Source organism: Chenopodium quinoa, unplaced genomic scaffold, assembly GCF_001683475.1.
Source record: "Chenopodium quinoa cultivar QQ74 unplaced genomic scaffold, ASM168347v1, whole genome shotgun sequence".
NCBI classification, from domain to species: domain Eukaryota; kingdom Viridiplantae; phylum Streptophyta; class Magnoliopsida; order Caryophyllales; family Amaranthaceae; genus Chenopodium; species Chenopodium quinoa.
The window spans coordinates 3,345,008-3,361,463 of NW_018743850.1; the positions used below are offsets into that span (position 1 = coordinate 3,345,008).

The following is a 16,456-nucleotide window of genomic DNA, read 5'->3' on the forward strand; positions in this document are numbered from 1 at the left end:
GCTTGGGGAATTAGAGAAGGAGGTTGTTGCGTTGCTGAAGCGGGTTAAGAGGTTCTCGACGACGCAAGACATTGGGGCTCGTGCTGCAGCTTATATCTTCACCAGGGTAGGTTTTGCTATAGCTAGAGGAGTGGGGGCCCAGATTGTATCTCGGCTTCCCACTAATTTATTGTAGGTTGTATAACTTTGTCTGTTTTTGAGATGATAATAATAATAATAATAATAATAATAATAATAATAATATTCTCAACAATAATAATAACAACAACAACAATGATAATAATAGTAATAATAATCCTAATATTAATAACATTACTAATAATAATAATATTAATCGGTTATTAAAAAAATAATAATCACGAAAAAAAAAATTTAAGCACGAAAAAAAAAAAATAATGACGAAAAAAAAAATTCGAAATTTGGGACATCCGCCTGAAATTTCCAGAAGTCCCAAGGAGGATCTGGAAATTTCATGCGGATGTCCCAAATTTCGAATTCTTTTTTTCTTTCCAATTTGAACCACAAAATTTCCGAAAACTAACCTGTTCGCCGCCTCCAATGGTGCCGCCACGACCACCGTACGTCACCCTGATTCGCTACGGGTCCACCATCGCCAGATTTCTTCTACCCTCCTTGGATTGGTGGTGGGTTGTGGGTGTTTTTCTTTTGAATTTTCTGTTTTTTTTTTTTTTTACAAATTTCTGATTTTTTAATTTTAGGAGAGATTTTTAGAGAGATAAAATTTTAGAGAGAGAAGTATGATATCGTGAAATGTGTCGTGAGTGAGTGTCGCGAGTATTTATATACGAGGGGGTAAATACGGAATTTTATGTAAAAAATACGAACGATGTCTAGTAAATTGGGAGCGACATTTAACTGACCCCAAATTATATATTCCATTGAATATATAATTTGGGGCGAATTTCGTTCTTTCTGAGCTTTCTATATTCCATTGAAGTAGTTTCCGAGGTAAGATGTTTTTTTTTTTTTTTTTTTTTAGATCACCGATTTTAATTTCATTAATTTTATACAGTATAGTCAATTTAGGGTTCTTCACATTCTGAAAATTATATAGCAAAATTAGTTCAATTTGTTGTAAATTCATCAAGATCTTGCTAAAATTTGAAGTTTGCTCGTTTAATTTGGTGAATTTTGTTCGGATTTCTTCTGCAATGACTCTCAATTATTCGCTCGAGATGCAAATCGAGTTCAAAATAGGTATAATTGCGATGTATGATTGTGAATTATGTGTTGTTTAATTGTACCAGGATAAATCGAATCATTTCCTATCAATTTGTAGCTTAAATTTGCAAGTTCGTAAACAATTTGTTGCAAAATTCTCAATTTAATTGATGCATATTCAGTCTAAATAAGATTTTAGGTTTGTTTTTGAATCATTCAATTTAACTTATGATGTTGGAGTTAGATTTTTTTATAGTATGGTTATGTTGATTTCCTCAAAAAATATATACACAGATCGATCTTAAGGGTTTGGCAAAGGTAAATTCAAGATTTTTAGCTGAACAGGTATTAAGTTATCTTAATTTTTTTATATTATCCAATATTTCCTGCTTACATGTGCTAGAATTGGACAATTACTGTTTTGTGTTGCTTTATCGATTTCAAAAGTAAATAGAAATCAAATAAAGGTAAATAAATTATATTCTAAAGTAAAGCAAATAAAAAAACTTCAACTATGATTCATAATATATGAGCAATGAGAGAAATGTTGGTTGTGTTTGCTGTATGCAATTTCAGTGTTGTGCAATAGAATTCTACTAATTTAGTAAGAGCTGATAATCCAAGTTTTGACAATCTAAGACAAATGGAGATTAGGAATCTTTGCTAAGTTTTCAGGGCACTTATTCAAGCAATGAAGTCGTGTTGAGAATGGTGTTGGGGGTTTATATATCTTCAATTTGTCTTATGATATATTATTTAGTATGTAATGTGGGTATGTTACAGCACTTACAAGCACCTTCATATTACAATAATCAATGTGGCATTGTTCCTTCAGGAACAACGAGATTAACGCAACTGTAAATGAGATCGTTGTAGGAGTGCTTTGAGGACGAGTATTACATATGCTCCATTCTGTTACCTATCTATATGTAATACTGAATTTGTAGTGTATTAGGTACTTGAGATTTTGATTATTTTTGTAGGTTAGCATTAGTTTGAGACTGATGGTGTTGGTGGTTTGGTTGTATCTTTAGGCAAGGAAAATTGTATAATAGAAAATGGAACTAGATAAGGGTGCTTCAGTGGATGATATACGAAAGAAGATTGCCAAAGAGAGAAAAACTAAGGTTGCAAAACAGCTGGAGAAAAAAAGCTATTTTTCTGCTGAAAGGATTCAGTGTCAGAATAGGGATCTGATGCAGATTATTAATAAATATGCTGCTGAACCATTGAAAAAAGTATCCACAAAAACGACAGAACCAAAAACCTAATCTATAGTTGAGCTTTTTGCTGAGGCAAAGGAAGCTCAAGATGGCAGTCTTAATTAAAAAAAAAAAAAAAAAAAAAAATTCAGCTTGCTGACAAGCAACTTCTGGTGAGTGAATGGTTTTATCTCCAAAATTTCCAAGGAACTTATTACTTCTGTGGGAAATTAATGACACTGACAAATTCTTTTTCATTCTAAGGTACTTGTGATTAAACTTGGTGATAAGACAAAGCTATGTCTAGTGACAGATTTCATGGAGCCCGAACTATGAATTGGTATCGGAGTCTGAATCGACCCCATCGGAGTTACACAGCTAGTTAGCAGTAAGGTCAGTAACACCAGGGAGATCACCTTTTTAGGCACTAAAAATAGATACTGAAAAGGTGGAAATTATGCTTCTCTGAAAAAGATTGTGTGCTTCTCTGATTGTAGTGTTTGAGATTTTTGCTTAAAAGAAAACACTGAACAGAAGTAGGTGTAACTATAGCTTTGTGCTCAAGGTTATGTGCTGTTGTGCTAGTTATCTTATCAATCATTGTTAAAAACCAAAAGAAATTTTGATCTATTTTCAGTTCCAGAATATACACAATAGTAAATTAAATTGGCCATGAATAAGCAAACAAATTTTTTTTTTAAAGTAAACTAGATATCCTTAGAAGTAAACGAAATTGCTCCCAAAGTAGATAATTTTTTTTACTTGAAGCTTAGAAATTGCCAACTAGAGTTCATGGGATGTAGCTCTGTATAATACATAGGTTTGACAGGGGTAGTTGCTGGTTATGTTGTTGATTGTGCAATTGTAGCCATTTGTACGTGTGGAAAATTTGTGCTCATAGCCGCTTTCTGAATGTGTGTTTGTGCGTATGTTTGTGCCAGATACTTTCTAAATGTAGTGGGTGTAGCGGGATAGCAATATAAAACCTATAAGCTATAGAGCACTATGCGAATGCATAGTGGTGTTGATTCAAGTCCTACATAGGTTGTATCTTAAAGTAAATAGGAAACACTCTAAAATAAATAGAAAAATCTTTAAAGTAGTTCAACAAATTTATAATGTAGTATGAACATTTGTGACAGCTTTTAAGATGTTTTTGTTTACTTTTGAGATGTTTTTATTTATTTTATGTATTTTTTTTTTTACTTTTGTCAAAAATGATCATACTACATTGTAAAAAAAAAAAAAAAAAACCTTAATGTAAACCTATTACCTCAAGTGGTAGAGCACTATGCATATGCATAGAAGTGTAGGTTCAACTCCTACATAGGTTAACTCTACATTCGAATGTTGTTCAAAATTCCTTAAAAGTAAATCAAAATTACACAAAAAGTAAATCAAATTAGCTCTAAGGTATAACCGTATAAGAACAATTAATTGGCTTTTAATTGTTGGAGTAATAATACTTGTAATGCAAATCGGAGTGTTGCTAAGAGAGTGTTCTTACCCTCTAGCAATGTTGTGTGCAAGGAGCTAGCCAGAGAGCTATAGCTCTCAAGGCAAAAGAGTTGCGGCAAGGCCGAGCTATAGCTCGGATGACAGCTTGGCTTGCAGCACATGCGAGCGAGCGATAGGTCGCTGCTGGGTGAGCAAGAGCTCGTTGCTGTTGTTGCTTGCGGAAGGGCGAGCGAGTGCTCGAGCTATAGCTCGTTGCACATGTTGCTTGAACACTACTAGAAATAGGCCGATTTTCGACGGACACGTATTTTCGTCGGAAAAATCAGAAATTCCGACGGATTTTTATTCCGTAGGAAATCTGACGGAATATAAATCCGTCGAACAATATGGGCTTTCCGACGGAATATTCCGTCGGAATATAATAATAAAAAAAAACAACCCTTAAAACCCTAAACAACCGTCCCTCCCCCTTTATTTCATCAGTTTTCTTTCTCTCTCCTTCTACTGATTCTCTCTCCTCCTTTCTCATTTCATCTTTTCTCTCTCCTCCTCCTCCTCCTCCTCCTCTTCCTCTCTCCTTCTCCTTCTCTTCCTCTACGCCCCTTCTCTTCTTTTTCTCTCCTCCTTCTCTTCTTCTACGCCCCTCCTCCTCTCTCGTTCTTCTTCTCTTTTCGTCATTTTCGCCGACACCACCAATGCCGACATCAACAACAACAAACACCACCGTTTTCATAGTCATTTTCACCATCAACAACAACAAACACCACCATTTTCGCCATCAACATCAACAACACAAGGTTTTCAAGTCAAATTCGACCATGTAAACTCTAGATCTAGAATTTTCACGGTCGAATTTGGCTTCGTAAACCCAAATTCGTCCGCAAGCGATAGCTCAGTCGCTTGTGGGCTTAGCGTGGAGGCCTTGTTTGCTTCATTTATATCCTTTCTTTGTACACATATATAAACTCTTCTAAGCCCTCAAATTGAGAGATACAATTTTGTTATCTTTGAAACCCAAAACACATAAACACAAACCTACTCTTTGAGATCTAAACAGTTTTCGAGTAATTCCACTCTTCAGGTTCGGGTACACGAATTACGAGGAGACTTGTGTTAACATTGGGAGGGCGTGCATCATCAGGAAACCTGTACCGGTGGTGGCGTATTTCGCTTCTAATGCAGTATTTTTGTTCTGCGGCACAACTGTATTATTGAGATCTTCTATCAAGTTTTTCCCCTTTCATCCTCTCTATTTTATTATTGGAATTGACAGCTATTTTACTAACATTAATGATTAATGAATAACGACTATGAAAATTTTGTTATATCATAAGAACTTTGAGTCATTGATGTTCTATATCCTACAAGATGAGTCAAGTTATAAGAAAGTACATGTAGCTTTTTCATGTCAAAAGTAACTAAAAAATCACCAAAAGTAAATAAAAAAGGAAGTCATAAATTTCAAGAGTATGTATAATGAGATCATTAAAAGTTATAAATGAGCATAGAAATAGAAGTAAATGACACAATCCAAATAACAAAGAACTATATAGGTTGAGGTTCAACTATTAAAGAATTTCAAATTAAAAGTAATATCATTGTACAAAAAGTAAATAAATTTATTTTTGGTTAGAAAACCTATTAAACACAAAAAATAATAAAATAAGGAATTATAGTTATAGTTTCAGCTAATAAAAGTATATTTTTTCCTGTCTTGCACTCTAATAAACGATACATATATACTTTGCTCGTTGTATTATCCAATTTTATTTCTCACACATGTGGGACAGCTGACCAAGATAGTGGCAGCATGCTTTCTTTAATTTGAGGGAGTTTTGCATTGCCTTATATACATTTGAGGGAAATCTAAGTTTCTAACACTCTTCTGTGGCAGCATGCTATCAGCAAGAGACCTATCTCCACTTAGTGAAAAATCACGCCTAAGAAGACACCTATACAAGTAACAAAGTTAGAACTTGTCAACTTTGCATATTGGAATGATCTCTTAGATGTCAATCAGACCAAGAACAACGGATACGATTATAGAAAAGTATGGCATTTGGGATATACTTGAACAAAGGTGTAATCACCAAAAGAGTGAATAGTACTACGAAGCACATCACAATGTTGGAGGCTGATGTCTGACAACCAGCCATGTAATTCACAGCACAGCTAACAAATCCTTCTTCATATGAGCAAATCTAGCTAGGTGCTATTAAAAGCGGGGATAAATTGCAACAAGTGATAATAAACATGATATTCTGTAATTAATAATGTTGATATATCCAAAACCTTCACCTGTTCATTTTGATGAACTGGCGTGATGTTTGTTGATCAAAACTCATTTTGAACTGAAAATTACGAAGAATTTCTCTGAATCAATTTTGACCTGTGTCAATGAGTCATCTACATTTGTGTCTCTTAGCTACCATTTCTTGGTTTCCATCCACCTCATAGCCTCTTATATCTGCAAATTTCTCCCAAATGCTAGTGCTTCCTAAAAAGGTTGGAAGACATGCTAACTATACAAAAATTAATTTGTATATGAAACTTACTGCTAGTGCAATTACACATACAATAGCACCAACTTTGAACCTTTATGTACCTACATGTGGGTAAATCAAAATATCTGTAAAGTAAATCAAAATAACTCAAATCGAAATGAACCTACGTGGGATTCGAACCCACATCTTTGTGTATTTGCACAATGCTCTACCTATTGAGCTAGTAGGCTATCATGATAAGAATAATTAGCCAACACAGTTGATAACTTTCAATTTCCTTATAAAATTAGATGAAAATTTTTGAAGTACAGAAAGAAAATACCAAAGTAAACAATAAATACTCAAAAGTAAACTAATCTATAGCATTTGTTAAAGCATTCAAATTCTTTTGCAGTTGAAGAAGTTTAGAAGCCATACCACCACTTTGACAGGTAAAACTAAGACCTGATAATTTCTTCTTCCGAAGCATCTCCGCAAGCTCTCCTTTATATACACTACCTGTCCCATGGAGTAAAGAACCAATAAAAAAAATGTATACCCATTCTAATAATGCACCATTGCAAAGTTGAGAGTCTTGAGACACAACAGAAAACATCAGAATAATCTTTGGAATATTGTTGCTCCAGTATACCTCATACCTGTGTGATAAGCACAACATTTTGGCCAAGTAAAGGACTAACATTGCTATCATAGAATGACAAACACACCACTGGAACACCACTTATCTTCTTTCATACACACGCAACTACAACCAATTCAATGGCACACAACAGCACACTCTTGTTCCCTGACTGCAGATAGTCACACCAATCACACAACGCTCAAGCCATAACAAAACTTCGCAACACCCCAACTACTTCTGCTCCACCCAAAAACAGCCCCACATAGTTACTCCCTACGGAGCCAAAACAAAACCAAGTCACCCTCACCTCAATACCTCATTACAACCTTACACACCCACAACCCTTTAAATCCCCTACTCTTTTAACCCACGGCAACCCAACAACAAAACAGCAACACAAATTCACATATTAAGTAAAAAACAAAACAAAAATAGCAAAAAAAAAAAAAAACCAAAACAAAACCAGAAAAGAGAATTGGCTAATCAAGTAAAAACCGCAATTAAAATTAATGCACATGCAACAATCAAAATTCACAAATCAATCAAGCAAAAAATAGCAAAAAAAAACCCCAAATTTTCGACTATTTAATCTGTTTACAAAATGCAAAAACACAAATTAATCAAACATAAAATAGCAAAATACCCTAAATTCAAATTTGAATTAATTGTAACCAAATCGAGCAAACTTAAACTGAATTGAGCAAATTCAACACACTAATAAATTGAAATTTTCATACCTTAACAGAAAAACGCGAGAAATTGATGAACAAAAGAGAAGAAATCGAACAGCGAAGAAAAAATATCAAAACTTAAAAACCCACAACTAATTAAATCAAAAAGACAAAAAAATCAATAACTTACTTGTTCAGATTTAATAGAAGACGAATATTCAAGAACAAATTAAGGAAATTTGATTTGCGAAGAACAAGAAGAAAAAGAGAGGAGAGAGAAAGCATGAAGAAACGGTGGATATGTCTCGGTAGTCATTCGAAGAGAGTAATTTCCTACAATACTAATTTACCAAAATACCATTACTAAGTAAAAAACGCGGACAGCATCTTAGTCGTTGGATCAAATGAATTAAGGGCTTAGGTAGTTCTTATTATTCACCCTGGTTCTCACATTTTTCATATAAAAATCTCCTTTATATAAGAACTCATCTGAGCTGTAGGATGAGATTAAATGAACCGTTGAAATTGCCCTTAGTATAATGGCATTTTTGTAATATCATGTTTTTATACTCCCTTTTTCATCTTCCTCTTTCACGTTTTATGAACCCCAAAATTTTCTCTCTCCTAATTTTCCAATCTTTCTCTCTTCTATTTTTCATGTGATTCTGCCGTAAATCATTATAAGTTTATCAATTTGATCAAATTTCTTTGTATATTTCGATTATTTTGGACGTATGGTTTCTTAGCATTTGTTTATTTTTCAAATTTCGATTATTTATGTTGATTATTTATGCTGAGTTTGCAATTATTTTGCAAAATAATTAGTTTCTTTTGCCATATTTTCAATTTTCTGGTGTTTTTTTTGCAAGATTTTTTTGATTACTTTTCAGTTTCTTTTAATTGCAATTATTTTGCTAAATTTGTGTTCGATATTTTAGCCGAAAATCTTTGTATTTTTACAGATCTTTTCTACAAAATTGAGATTATCATCAATTTTTTCGATTATTATTGGTACTTGTTTTATTATTGCGATTATGATTGCTAATTTGGATTATTAATGTGATTATCAGCCTCATATCGAAATTCTTAGCTAATGTTTGTGTTCAATTGTGATAATGTGTTCTATTAATTTATTTTATTCGAATTTTGTTCCCGTTTCAATCACTACTTTCAACTATCTGTTGCTTGGAAGATGTTCTGAAAAGCGTCACACAAATTTGACATATGTGCTTGTCATGTAAAAGGCTGCATACATATCTGCTTGTCATTGTAAAAATGTCTCCAGCACTTGAGTAATTTTTACATGTATAATTCTAATAAATTATGCATCTCTAATTTTCTAAGAATGTGCTTTATGTTTCACTGGTCCAATTATTTTTGTGATTTTTAATTGTTCAATTTAACTTGCTTGGGTTTTGTTTGAGGAGAGAGAGCATTAATTAGAACATAAGCAGATTTTTCAGAAAAACAACATTAGTAGAAAATATGGTGAATTATTTATCTTTGTAATTGTACAAGTAAGATGACATGCACTTAATTAAATATCCTCAATCCCTAAAGTTTGTCCTGCATAGGAGCTTTGTCAATGGTTAGACATAATTGGACTAATGCCATCAATCCATCATGCTAGGTTGGAATTGCCTCACTTCCCGTATATGTCTATGTCTCTAAGAGACTGAACCTTGACTACTGCCTACTCCATAAGAGTCTTGAGTTTTAGTTGAACTACCAAAAAGAGATATATTACATTTGTACACACCTGCAATTCATTGTAAAATTGAAAGTTCCATGTAGTTTGAAAATAGTTTCCAGGTCACTTTTATAAGGAAAGCAGTATGATTTGCAACTACTTAGGAGGCGTTTGGTTAGTGTATCTTTTGGATTGAAAACGGATTCGATTAAACCGATACCATTACCGTGCGTTTGGTTTGAAGGCATGATAACAATTACCATTACCTAAGGGTAATGGTTACCCCTCATTTGTTACCTCTCAAAAACTTGGGGTAACAAATACCCTTACCCTCCTCTTAACAAATACCCTTTTCATGGTTAAACCAAACAAATGAAAAAGTAATAGCTAAATGATTCTTTTTCCCCCTCTTATTTGTTTCCTTTCCACTCCATTTCCATTTTCCGAACCAAACACCCCCTTAGTACTTTTAGGTTTGACATCTAATTCCTAAAACTAATCTACTCTTCCATGGTGGCTAGCATGTCACTTCCTAGCACATGCCCTAGGATCGGCCACAGAAATGCATAAGCCATGCAGTTCACTCTAATTTTGCCCCTGTATATATGCAAATTTGTTTATGGAGCTGTGTAGACTGTGTAATCCTTTGATTAGCAACTAATGATGACATCAAAAATGAGTTCAAGTAGTAAGAATGTAAGTTCGTTGAATTCTACATTGTTGGTTTACTAGAGAGTATTGTAACTTGTGCAATAGCTTCCGAAAACTTTTGTTAGAACGAGTGGCCTAGAATATATATTATATTGTGACATTAAGCTCATAGATAGAGAAGGTATGGCTTGGAAAGTACATCTAAATTACTAAAAATATGATGATTAGGCCTATATCAGGGGAGGCTGGAAACAATTCCAGGCTGTTAATAGTCTCAGAGAGCATATGTTTCAGCTCCTCAAGTGTGGACGGTGGCCTATCATAAAATGCTATAGTAATATTACCTTCATTAGATCTTATTGTAGTTTATCATGTTGCACTCTTAATTACATAAATTTCTTTGGTTAATGAGAGGACTGAATATAAAATAGATAGAAAGAGTCGGGGATATGATGCAAAAATTTACTTTTGAGATTTTTATTTACTTCTTTTGTAACCTTTCCTTAGTTTGAATGTTTTTATATACATTAACCTACTAGCTCAACGGCTAGAGCATTTTGCAAATGCACAAACGATGTGGGTTCGAATTCCACGTAAGTTCATTTGTGAAATGTGGAGACGAGGGTTTTATATAAGAGTTTAGCTATAGCACGCATAGCTTCCATAGTACTTAATCATATAGAGCCAATTTTTTGTTTATATAACTTGGTGTTAATTTGATTACTTTTATGATTTTTTTAGTAGTTATTTTTAAAGATAATCTACGTAGAATTTGAACCTACATCCTCTATGCATTTGCATAATGCTCTATCCACTTGAGCTAATAGGTTTTAGCATACCTAACAATAACCCTATATTCTAAATTATTTTTCTTATGGTTTGATTATTTTCCCTATGTTCTAAACTTTTCTGCCTATATTCTAAAGTTTTCTGCATATGTCCTAATTTATTTTGCCTATGTTCTAAAGTTTCCTGCCTATGTTCTAAATTATTTTTCCTATGTTCTAAATTTTTTTACATATGTTCTAAAGATTTTTGCTTATGTTCTAAATTATTTTTCTTATATTCTAAATTTTTTTCCTACGTTCTAATTTTTTTAAGTTCTTAATTTATTTTCCTATGTTGTTTTCTGCCTATGTTCTAAATTATTTTTCCTATGTCCTAAAATATTTTTGCTTATGTTCTAAAGTTTTCTACCTATGTTCTAAATTATTTTTCCTATGTTTTAAAGTTTTCTACCTATGTTCTAAATTATTTTTCTTATGTTCTAAATTCTTTCCTATGTTCTAAATTTTTTTCCTATGTTCTAATTTTTTCCTATGTTCTAAACATGTGTTATAAATGTATGATTTAAATTTTTATTCTACATGTTCTAAATTTTTTCAGCCTATATATGTTCTAAATTTTTGTCTATGCTCTAAATTATCCTATATTCTAAATTTATTTTTCCTATGTTATAAATTAATATCTTATGTTCAGATATTTTTTTTCGTCCTATCTTCTAAATTTTTTCCTATGATAAAATATGAACAATAGAGCATAATAGAACATACTTTAGAAAGTAATAAACATACTTTTAAACACAATTTTAGATCATAATAATAAGAAGCATATGATATAAGTGTGAACATAATACAAACACTTTATAATATAAGAACCATGATATATACTTTTAGAACATAACAGGCATGTTTTTAGAACATAACATACATACTTTGAAACATAACAAGCATACGTTCAAAACATAATAGATATACTTTAGAACACATAATTTTTATTACAAAAATGATAGATTGTCAGAGTTAAACATACTTTGCATACTTTTGGTTATAATATTAGAACATAACAAGTATAATAGATATAATTTAGAACATAATACATATACATTTAGAGCATAATACACATTCCTTCAAACATAATTTTACATCACAAAAGTCATAAATTATCATATCTAAACACACTACACACACTTTAGATTATAATTTAGAACATAATAAGTATAGTAAATATGATTCAAAACACAAGTTTAGAATATAAAGCCAAAATTTGAAGAAAATTCATACGATTTTGTAACAATAGGCACATTAGTTCCAAAAACTTCCTTATATTCTTCATTCCATGCTTGCAACAATTCAAATTTCAAAGTACCAAAAAAAATAAATATAAAAAACGATCTAAATTAGACAATAAAAGTACCAAAAATACGTTCAAATTGATAGATGATTATTGATTGTCTCACATATATTGACTATTAAAACAAAGCATCAGCCACCAAATTAAATTAAAAAAGTACAGACCTAGATAAAAATTGTTACCGAGCAAAGTAGGTCATAGGTAACAGATTCTTTGATCCCATTGAAGGCAATTCCTCAAACCTTTGATGAGTTGGCATAATTTGCTGCAAAACAAAATAAAAGTGGCTTTATCAAACAGTGCTATCATAACATATTGTAAATAATTATGAGGGAAAAAGCTCAAACAGTATTGATGCTCATAGGCCAAATATATATAGCGTGAATGAGATAAATATGTAAAGACTCCTAGCTATGATCAAATCTTAACATAACTTCATCATATGCCAACTAACAAATCTGAATCATTTCAACTCAAATCTCATCATATCTTAACACATATGAAACCAGTACCCTTAAAAATTGAACAAAATTGATAGCTACGGTACATTTTGAGGTTGCATAGGATCTTGCACCAATGCTTTAGCCATATTTAGGCCATTAGGAGTACCTCTGTCACTTAAGGTTGAAGCAGATTAAGGTGAGCCACCAACAACACAATGAACTGGCTGCAAGCTAGGGGAAGAGACAATGCTATTGTTGGCCGCTACAGGTTGTCCTCCCTCCATCGCCAATCAGTGGATCGGAGAGGTGCCAATGGACGGACAAGCTCTGAACACTCCTACTCAGCTCGGGTGATTATACTCCAGCTATATAAGGCGTTAAAGCCTCTCATCAGTTTTAAGCAATCGAACATCCTTCAAAGCAGTAAAAACAACTTTTTCTCGTCTTGGTGTAAGCAATGGAAGCTTTGAAGAATCTGCTCGGCCACTCTCAGCACTAACAATTTGACTCTCAGGCTTTGTTGTTTTAGTTATCAACTTATCGGATTGGATAAGTACCTACAGGAAAAGGGTATATCAAGTTAAATAAAATCCTTTCTTTAAAGACATGTTATCAACATATAATTGGCTATAAATAAAATCCTTTCTTTAAAGACATGTTATCAACATATAATTGGCTAAAACACTTAGGAAATGTAAACATACCATCACGACATCACCAACCAAGCAAGTATCCAATAACTCTAACTTATCTCATTCGTAGCACCCTTAATCTAGTTATCAAACCCTTTTAACCAAAGAAAAAAAAAAAAAACACCAAGCAAGTATCCAATAATTAACTCAAGGCACCCTTGCACAAAGTATAGTATCTATCAGCTCTCTTGTGATGACCAAGGTTTTTTTTTTTTTGTTTAAGACAGTGGTTATAAAGATAGATACACAGATTACCCATGTTTCCTTACAATATACTGCTAGGTGATGGGCTTTTTGTACTCTACTTCTATCCGTTTTAATACAAATCACTAGATCTCTCCTATGAGCTTCAGTTACAATTTCTTTTACTACTTGCTTTAGCTCCTCTTCTGCCTTGTTTGGAAACTTTAGCGCTTGAACAACCAACATGGAGTCTGTCTTCACAACGAGATTAGGGAATAAAGCTGGGGCTTCCTTGATTGCTCTCAGTACAGCTAGTCCTTCTGCTTGAGTAGGGGTGGAGGCAAGGATTATTGAGGCTCCTTGATGCTGAAAGGTTCTGTCTTTCGCAATCCAAGCTATTGCCGCTTTCCATGATTTAGTGCCCTTTTCCTTAAACTCCTTCCATGCTGCATCAACACAGATTGAAATACAAGGCTTGTTAGAAGCCTTCCCTGCTATCCAGATTGGAGGGAGGGTAGCCTGCATCTGCTTCTGAGAGTGCTGCTTCTGTTGGGATCTCTTCTGTAGCTGTGCGACTTCCCATCTATTAACGTGTGACTGTGCTATCCCCAAAATTGAGTTTGGGTTAACACTCACGCCTTTGAAAATTATTTCATTTCAATGTAGCCATATCACCCACAAGATTGCAACAAATCTTGTAAGAGAAAGAGTATCATCTTTCATATTATTCATGAAGTAGCTAACAAAGTTGGTAACCCATTATCTACAAGACAAGTGATTAGAGTTAACAGAATTAATACCAAGTGGAGAGGCAAGCCATTCCCTCTTGATAATGTCACAGTTCCTAAAGATACGGTTCATTTTCTCCTTTTCTAAGAGACAGAAGGCACATTTTCCATCTGAACTGATTCCCTACTTCTCCAAATTGTCTTTGGTTGGGATTATATTTTGAGCAATTTTCCAAATGAACATCTTCCATCTAGGCAACAGGCTGCTACCCCAAAGCATTTTCCAGAAATGTTGGGTTTTGGGAAGCCATGGGGATTCCTTACTCGCCTCTACTTGGAACCAGTATCCCGACTTGAAGGTGAATTCTCCCCTTCTATCTGGTATCCAAGTAAATTCATCTTGATGATCCTGCTCTAGAAGGTGAATTGCTAGGATGTTTCTTGCAGTATTTGCTTCGAACTGACTTCCATATTAGGCCTGCATTCCATCTTCTATCACTTGTGATTAAATCAGAAACCTTTGCTAGATTCCGTTCCTCTTCGGAACTTATTACTTGAATTCTGTTTCTCTTAGCCAAAGTGTCCTGCTCTATGCTAGTAGTCAAGCCATTACCAATTCTCTTCCCAATCCCTCCCTTGAAATGCTCTACTGCTCTAATCAATCTTTTTGCTGCCCAAGATCCTTTGCAAATCTTTCTCCCCGAGTATCCCAAGGAGATTGGATCACTGCCATATTTTGCTTTGAAGATTCTGCTAGCCAATAAGGTCGGGTTGTTGTACATTCTCCAGCTTTGTTTCTTTAGGAGGCTACTGTTGATATGTCGGATATTCTTTAGCCTAAGGCATCCATCCTTCTTATGTAGCTATTAGTCACTTATTCTTGTGATGGCCAAGTTATAAGGGGGTACATCTTACTACCAACTAGGATATATCGTTATCCAGCTCAAGTAAGAGTAAATGATTGCAACCATTGCACAGGAGGTAGCTTTCCAAACAATTACACTAACTGAACAAGTACAATGAAAGTCAAATGATCATCCTATAGCAGTTAAAATGTCGATCATCCTAAACAATACAAGCCTAATTAATAGTAGTAAAAATGTTTTTCATCTAGGAACCCAAACATTCAAGCACACTAACCTGATGAGGGTGACGAAGGGAATATCGGACCATCGCCATTACAAATATGAATTGTTAGAATTAATGTTTAAACCCATGACCTCGTGCTCATTATAATTTAATGTCAACCACTACTCTAATGGCACGTCTTATGTCTATAATGTTTTTATTTAAAAGAGTTAATTTTTTTTTTTTTTTTGGAAAACAAGCTGCAATTTCATTAAAATAGATCAATTTCCGCCAAAGCTGTCTAGCTTTGGGGGAAAGGACCAAGGGAAACAAACTCATTACAACCTCTAGCATCCCATCTTACAACATTATGGGCTAGAGTATTACCAGCTCGCTTAACATGTGAAATAGAAAAAGAACTAAAACATGAAGCCAAATTGGCAATATCATCATACAATAAGTGAATGGGGGAGAAACAGTAGCTCTTGAAGATTTAATGTTTAATTTTATACATGTATATTTAATAACAATCTTGAAAAACAAAAATTTATCAGATTTCTTTTATTTGCTCATACATAAAATAAAACCTATAGCTATTTGATACATGTAACCCAAATTATGTATTGAACTTTATAAGCTAATGCTTTTTTTTTTTTTTTAAACTATCCTAATGACACATCTTATATCTACAACGTTTTGTTAAAGCTAGACTTCATCATATTCATAAAGTTGAAGATTTAATGTTTAATTTTATACATGTATATTTTATAACAATCTATAATAACAAAAAATAATCTCATTTCTTTTATAAAGCTCATACATAAAAGTATATAACCTATAGCAATTGCTATTTTAAATATATAATCCAAAATATGTATTAAACTTTTTAAGATAAAGTTTTTTTTTCAATAACAACTTAAAAATGAAGTAAACTAATAATTTTAGGATACTAGATATTGGATAATATATTTTTATGTTCAATAATGATTGGAAAAATATATTTTGTATAGTACGAGTATTGAAGTAAATGTATTTAATTTAATTTATATTTATATTTCATCCCATAATTTTTATCATAAAAGCTCATTTTCAATATACATATAATGACTCGCGGTAGTGCCCTGGCCAAAAACTATTTGCTAAAAAATAAAATATTTGGTTACAAAAATAAAGAAAGGATAGTTTTGTTCAGAAAATATGATAAAATAGGAAAGATTATTAACCTACAC

At 33.1% G+C, this 16,456-nt stretch overlaps 1 long non-coding RNA gene across 2 annotated transcripts; it reads left to right on the plus strand.

Annotated features, from left to right (window-relative positions):
- Positions 1–490: 490 nt before the first annotated feature.
- LOC110685972 lies at positions 491–6,503 on the plus strand. 2 transcript variants are annotated; one of them, XR_002504129.1, is made up of 3 exons: positions 491–2,557; positions 2,649–2,777; positions 5,737–6,503. It is a non-coding gene; the product is annotated as an uncharacterized LOC110685972 (long non-coding RNA). The 2 variants fall into 2 exon arrangements; XR_002504130.1 differs by lacking the exon at positions 5,737–6,503 and having other exon boundaries at positions 492–969; positions 2,018–2,557; positions 2,649–3,598.
- Positions 6,504–16,456: the final 9,953 nt, after the last annotated feature.